Here is an 8,186-nt window from a genome sequence, read left to right on the forward strand (position 1 = left end):
AAAAAAAAAAAAAAAAAAAAAAAAAAAAAAAAAAAAAAAAAAACTTTTGTAAAGTCTGTAATGATTATATTTTTCTGAAATAATCTAACCATACAGGACAGGCTGTGCCCCAGTCTCAGCCTTCTGAATGTCAGGATGGTATGTGGACACTACCTTGTCAGGCAGTGCAGTTTGCCATGTGTAAACATTACCTTTGCTCTAATGTGGATCTGGAGGGGCCTGAGCCTGCGGTGTTACTGAGAGAGGGCAAAATCTCATTCAGAGGTGGACCTACCAGAAAGATGTTGGGGCTTCAGGAATCTACCCATTCAGGAGACTCCAGTGTCGCAGTCACTTTCTGTCTCTCTGTTGCTTCCTGGCCACCTTGGTGACCAGGACTTCTCCACTGTGAGCTCCTAGAAGAACGCTCCATACCTGCCCAGGGAACAGCAAGAAAGCAAGCCACCATGGGCAGCAACCCTGGGAACCATAAGCCAAAGAAAACATTTCCTCTTTTGTTGATCACTCATGTGTTTCATAGGTATTAGATAAAGCTGCGTCATGCACCCTTTCACCCAATCTACTTATAAACAGACAACCCTAATGTGACACTGTAATTATACTATTAGGCCAAACTCCATAAGTGGCAAGTCATAGGGACAGTAACTGATGCCACTAAGGGGTGACAACTTTGATGTTATGAAGTCCTTGTTTAAGGAACAATTTCCATTCTGCCTCAATAGGACATTTTTGAAAAGATGGCTTACAAGTAAGCAACGGAAGATGGTTATAAAAAGGGCTCAAGAGAACTTGTATTCTCTTCCCTGGTTTTTATAAAGGAATGATAGCCGGATCATTCTAAAATGACCCTCAAATTATACTTAGAAGTCTCTCTAATAAGGGTTGGAAGGATGGCTCAGCATTTAAGAGTTTTCAGACAAAGTATCCTATTTTGGTTCCTTGCACCCACATCAGGTGGTTCACAGCCAATGGTAAATCCATCTCCTAAGGGTTTGATACCCTCCTCTGGCCTCTGAAGTTAGCTCCGCCCACATGTACATAGTCACACATAGACACATAAATAAATTAACAAACATTGTATAAAAAGAAATCTCTTAAAAATCCAAAATGATGACCCTGATACAAATAATAAATAATGCATGCCTTCACATTATGCCAAGTATGCCATAGAGGTGGCTATATTCAATCTTCCCAATGTGGCTATTACTATACATATTACACAGATGGGAAAACTGAGTCACAGAAGGACTAGTTACTTGTCCAGGAACCCAAAGCACCTACAAAATCCCATCTTCTGGCCATGAAAAGGTACAGCCCAGTGGCTAATACTAAAGAGGAGGTAAGCTAAATCAGGGACCCAAGTGTCCTCCCAAGACAGGAAAATATCTATTCTGGGCTCAATGTTTACAGCAAATGTTCATTTTAAATTTCATTTCTCTTATTATTTTAGTTTTATGCATATATAGTTATAATCTATTTATAGTCAAACTGATATAGTTTAGAAAATATGTACTTTTATCCTGTATTATTAATATGTAAAAATATAATACAATTAATTTAGTGCTTACTGAAATTTTGGTTACTGCACAGCTTAAAACTTTAAAGGACATTGTTACAATTCAAATGTTAACACTGACATCAGAAGCATGTGGACTGAACCTGAGGTTTAGATGACTAAACAGCATCCTTCCCGAGGAACACACACTATGAACTTGGCACTCTGTTCTCACATGTTAAAGATACCCAGAGAGGTCCACCTCCCTCCTAAGAAGCAGACCTGGGAAAATAGTGACCGCTCTAACCTGTGCTTTCCTTATTTGCAAAAACAGTTGAACAGATCATCCTTAAAACATACAAGTCCAGCACTGTAGGGCTCTAAAAAGTTCATTAATCCAAGCCCTATTTGCTAAAAACCCGCATCACTGATATCGAAATGCTGAACAGCAGCAGAATTTGTTAAGTCAAAATGTGTCTTCCACAGGGGTCACTCATCCCCTGACTATGGGGCTTGTGCAGTGATGTAGTCCCATAGGTGACCCTGACACACTGGTCCTGAGTCTAAGACTGGATTCCAAAGAAAACAGGTGTAAGAATTTGGTAGGCAAATTACCTTCTCGCTTTAAAAATATGTTTAAAAACATGAAATCACTTCAATAATTTGGGTTCTTAGAGAAGCTAAATAAGAAGGAGAACCCTAAGAAAAACATATAGGCATCCTCCTGAATATTAACCTTCATCAGGCAATGAAAGGAGACAGAGACAGAGACCCACATTGGAGCACCGGACTGAAATCTCAAGGTCCAAATCAGGAGCAGAAGGAGAGAGAGCACGAGCAAGGAACTCAGGACCGCGAGTGGGGCACCCACACACTGAGACAATGGGGATGTCCTATCGGGAACTCACCAAGGCCAGCAGGCCTGGGTCTGAAAAAGCCTGGGTTAAAACCGGTCTCGCTGAACATAGCGGACAATGAGGACTACTGAGACCCCAAGAACAATGGCAATGGGTTTTTGATACTACTGCACCTATTGGTTTTGTGGGAGCCTAGGCAGTTTGGATGCTCACCTTACTAGACCTGGATGGAGGTGGGTGGTCCTTGGACTTCCCACAGGGCAGGGAACCCTGATTGCTCTTTGGGCTGACAAGGAGGGGGACTTGAATGGGGGAGGGGGAGGGAAAGGGGAGGCGGCGATGGGGAAGAGACAGAAATCTTTAATTAATTAATAAAGAAATAAATTTAAAAAAACATGAAATCAGCTTGCCATCATAAAAGTACACATGAAATAATTACCTCATCATACCATATACTGTGTTTTTTTTCCTAAAGAGGCACAAGCAATTCAAATACACTTTAAATAATACGGTACATTATTTTTCAAGATAGAAGTTTTACAGAGTAAATCATCCACTGTGTCTGTATCATTATTCAAAATTTAAAGTTCAGATTTAATTTTCTATGTTTTGGTGTCTTGCCTACATGTATCTATGTGCATTGTGTGCATGCCTGGTGCCTAAGGAGGCCAGAAGAGGGTCTCAGATCCCCTGAAACCAGAAGAGGGTCTCAGATCCCCTGGAACTAGAGTTACTACTGATGGCCATTAGATGCCACATGGGTGATGGGAATGGAATCCAAGTCCTCTACAAGAGCAGTCAGCTCTCTTTATGTTCTGAGCCATCTCTCTAGAACCCTGGGAGTGATTTTAAAATGGTATACTACTATTCACAGAAGCATTGTTCCCTGTGGATACTTCTGAGTATCACATTCCTTCTTAGTAATTATAAATCTCATTGTCACTTTGGTCAAAAGCTCAGAGTGTTTCAAGGATCTCATCAGAAGATATCTAGGACACCAATGACCAATATTTTGATTCAATATTAAGAAAGACCTCCTAGATGAAGATGAAGCTTTGTAAGTCAAATGTTATGGTGACCCAGGTGCATTATCATCAAAACAAAGCAGAAGAGACTTCATTTTTCTTTTGTCTCTGTAGCCACCACTCCAAAAATAACTTGTAGAAGTGTGTAAGAGCAAGAAAGGAAACCCGGAAAGAAGACTGAGGATGGTGCAGAGAAAGGAAAGGCCAGGTTTTCCCACTGAGCAGGAAGTTGTACAAAGCATTCACAACCCTCTCATGGTAAGCTTGTGATGGACAGCTGATGGAGCCAGGAGTCTGGATATTATGGAGAGACAGATCGCCTACCTGTGAGGCAAGAAGTGCCATCAAAGTCAACAGAGACAGCATGGCATGGAAGGACATCAGAGAGAAATTGTCACTGTGTTTTCCCCCTCTCTGCTGGTATTTCACCAGATGCTGCTCTATGCCACTATGCTAGTTTTTCGCCTTGTCCTCCTCGATTGCCATTCATTCTTTAGGATGTTCTTCTCACTCATTTATAAAAATAATAAGGTGTACTTAACAAATGGTTCTGGCATAATTTGACATAAACATGTAGAAGAATGAAAATAGACCCATATCTATCACCATGCACAAATCTTAAACCCAAATGGATCAAAGACCTCAACATAAAGCCAACCACACTAAACATCATAGAAGAGAAAGTGGGAAGTGTACTTAAATGCATTGGCATGGGGGACCACTTCCTAAATATAACCCCAGTAGTACAGACACTGAGAGAAATGATAAATGAGACCTCCTGAAACTGAGACACTTCTGTAAAGAAAGGATATGGTCAACAAAAGAAAACAACAGCCTACAGAATAGGAAAAGATCTTCACCAACCCCACATCAGACAGAGGTCTGATCTCCAACATATACAAAGAACTCAAGAAATTGGTAATCAAAAGAGTAAATAATCCAATAAAATTGGAGTACAGACCTAAACAGAAAACTCTCAACAGAAGAATCGAAAATGGCTGAAAGATACTTAAGGAAATGCTCAACATCCTTAGCCATCAGAGAAATGCAAATCAAAACAACTCTGAGATTCCATCTTACACATGTAAGAATGGTCAAGATCAAAAACACTGATGACAACTTATGCTGGAGAGGTTGTAGGGTAAAAGGAACATTCTACATTGCTGGTGGGAATGCAAGCTGGTACAGCCCCTTTGGATGTCAGTGTGGTGATTTTTCAGTATATTAGGAAACAACCTTCCTCAAGACCCAGCAATACCACTTTTAGATATATACCCAAAGGATGCTCAATCTTACCACAAAGACATGTGGTCCACTATGTTCATAGCAGCATTGTTTGTCATAGTTAGAACCTAGAAACAACCTAAATGCCACTCACCAGAATAATAAATAAGGAAAATGTGGTACATTTACACAATGGAGTACTACACAGCAGAAAAAAATAATGACATCTTGAAATTTGCAGGCAAAGGGATGGATCTAGAAAACATGATATTGATTGAGGTAACCCAGATTCAGAAAGAATATATGTACAAATATCATATGTACTCACTCATAAGTGGCTTTTAGATATAAAGCAAAGAAAACCAACTTACAATTCACAACCCCAGAGAACCTAGACATGAATGAGGACCCTAAGAGAGACTTACATGGATCTAGTGTACATGAGAAGTAGAATTTGACAAGATCTCCTGAGTAAATTGGGAGCATGGGGACCATGGGAGAGGGAAGAAGGAGAGGGGAGATAGAGGGAGGGGAGCAGAGAAAAAAGTATAGCTCAATAAAATCAATCAAACTCACAAACAAACAAGCAAGCAAAAATAATGATAAGGTGACTCTATGTATTCTTTCCAGCTCCAGCTTTGCTATGTTCTTCTAGGTGTGTCTTCTAGGTGTTCTTCTAGGTGCTATGTTCTTCTAGGTGTGTGTCTGTGTGTGTCTGTGTTGATGCTGTTGTTGCTGCTGTTGGGTGTGAAACCAGGACTTCATTAATGTTAGGCAATCACTCTAGCACATTGTTTTACTGCAGTTCAGTGAGTTGCATCAGCAATTTGAAGTTTTCAAAATTCAATGTGTTATTCTCTAAGTACTGCTTTCCCCAGCTCCTTCCCAGTCATTGTTCTTCATCTTCCTATATCTGAGGTGATTCGCTGGGGAACCATGAGCTCTCAGTAGGTACCATCACAACTCTGCAGTCACCTTGCCATTTTATCCATATTTCCAATTAAATGGAAAATTCAGAAGATCTGCTCTTAAAATACATCCCAGTTCCACCAGTATCCAAACTCATTAAAGTCTAGGTGACTGCAAAGCCCCTCCTCCTGAACTACATGCCAAAAGGGCCTCTATTTTCCCTGCTATGTGAACTGTACCCCTTTGTACCATCTATCTTCAGTCTCTGGGTTATTTCTTCAAAGCCTCCAGTGTTTCCTGGAATATGTAATCATTGGTTGATGTCTTTTCCAGTAAATCTCTCACAATCACATAGAGAGCCTGCTGAAATGGGGATTGTTAGACTCCTGCTCCAGGGCTTCAGTTTCAGCAAGTCAGACTGGGATCTGAGACACTGTGTTTCTATTAGTCTCCAGGTGATAGGAAATCACGAGAGTGGGACATTTTTAAAGTCATGGTCTTACAAAGGTCTTACAGCTATTAGAGAGCAAGCCCTTTCTTTCATGATCACTATAGCCACGATATATGGAAAGAACCTTAGATGACATTCACAAATGAACAATTTTGCATTGAGCCTGTTCTGATGTAATACTCACCTGTGGGCATCATATTTAAATTATTATCTAAAAAATTTCTAAGATAAAACATTTCAGAAATATAAACATGCATCTTTGTGAAATGTGATATACATCACAATATAAATGAGGGGCTATATCAATAAATTCACTAATAATCAAAATAACATTCCATCTAATAATCACCCATTTAAAACTAAGCAATTAAAAGTCAACTCTTAAAAGTCCCAGCTGAAGATCTTATTCAATTCTTCAAATTGCTTTCCTAAACTTCATTTTTTTCTTTATTACCCCTCTCACCACTCCTTTTTTAAAATATAAATTATTGCAACCGCCAGCTGTGTTGTTCCAGTTCTGGTCTCCAAACATCTGCATAGATAAAAAAAAACTGTGTCTGCCTGTTTCTAATCACCTGCAGGTAATGCTCACAAATTCAGAAACTGGAGAAGGTCCTAGACAGCCAACTCAGGTCTGAGTTATGAGTGAATTTGAGGCAGGATAAGAAATACACCAAATATGGGCAGGGATGGCACAGGCCTTTAATCCCAGCACCGGGAAGCAGAGGCAGACAGATCTCTGTGACTTCAAGGCAAGCCTGGTCTAAAGAGCTAGTTCCAGGACAGGCTCCAAAGCTACAGAGAAACCCTGTCTCAAAAACAAAAAACCCAAAAATCGATCAAATAAAAGGAGCTATAGTGGGTACAACAAAATATACCATTATAGTTAAAAAATATATTTTATTTCAGAAGAGAAGAAGGTCCATTCTCTCCTTTAAATTGTGGATGCACATGAAGGATGTTCATCAATGAGGAGGAAAGAGAGCATGTCATGAGCCCTACCCCTCCCCGTGCTCCTCTCCCACATCTTGGCTAACCACACAGCTTGGTAGTACGAGTCCCTCAAGAGTTGCACAGTATGAACATAAAGTCTCTTCAGTGGCTAGAACACATGCTAGAATTTCTCAGAGCAGCACTTGGCTCTGGTATCTGTTTGCTGGACTCTCATCTCATTCCTCATTTGCGACAGGGCCAAAGGGCTGATGCTGGGTGCTGCTGAGTCCATGAAACCCAGAAGCAATAAAAGAATCATTCAACCTTGGGCCAAATCCTAGAAGTGATTTGGAAATTTGGCCAGATATTTGTTGTCCTCTTATTTTATGTTTTGACAAACATACATTAGAACAAAGCAACAATCAAAATACATAATATAGCAAACACTTCCTAAAACCATTGGCAGGCATGAGAAAAGCAATTATAAATATTTCTGAGGCATCTGCCTGCATCTCTTGGCTGACTATTCGAAGTTAGTTTTGACTCTTTAGTTGGATGCCAGTCAGCACAACCAAGATGGGAATCACCAACTTCCCAGCAATTGTGCATTTAGAAAAAAATATCCAATTCAAAGCAAATGTTTTGACAAATCTGCTGTTGGTTTCATCTCCTGTATATCTTTAAGATTCACAATGCTTAAATATAAAGCAAAGAAAACCAGCCTACAAACCACAATTCCAGAGAACTTAGGGAACAGTGAGGGCACTAAGAGAGACTTACATAGATCTAATCTACATGGGAAGTAGAAAAAGACAAGATCTCCTGAGTAAACTGGGAGCATGGGGACCTTGGAGAGTGTTGAAGGGGGCAGAGGAGAGGCAGGGAGAGGAGCAAAGAAAAATGTAGAGCTCAATAAAAATCAATTAAAAAAAAAAGATCCACAGTGCCACTGCCCAGGCTAAAGCTAACCCATCTAACTCTCCACATTACTTCCATCAACAACAAAATAAAGCAATGTAGTTACTATGATTCAGACTCTTTCAGGTGCTTTGTTCCTTCAATATCCCATGCCTCAAGCTCTCCCATGATTCTGCATGGATCATGTCCTGCAGTAGGATTGTACTGCTTGAATTCTGCAAATATGTAACTCTTTATACTAATACCAGTGCCTATGGTGCAATGCATGTGTCTTTCTATTAGAAATAGGCTCAAACCTTGGTGTCCTCAGTGAATAATAATGCAAGTATCAACAAATTTCTAAAATGGTGAATGTTAGTTACATCATCACTAAA

General features: G+C 40.0%; 1 protein-coding gene across 1 annotated transcript in view; it reads right to left on the reverse strand.

Moving 5' to 3' along the window:
- The window catches only part of Pde3a (phosphodiesterase 3A), a 277,621-nt gene that overhangs the window by 133,583 nt on the left and 135,852 nt on the right, over window positions 1–8,186 (reverse strand). The gene's annotated exons all lie outside the window — the stretch shown is intronic.

The sequence above is a fragment of the Alexandromys fortis genome, unplaced genomic scaffold, assembly GCF_014885135.2.
Source record: "Alexandromys fortis isolate MF-2015 unplaced genomic scaffold, M_Fortis_MF-2015_v1.1 scaffold_21, whole genome shotgun sequence".
In the NCBI taxonomy this organism is placed as follows: Eukaryota; Metazoa; Chordata; class Mammalia; order Rodentia; family Cricetidae; genus Alexandromys; species Alexandromys fortis.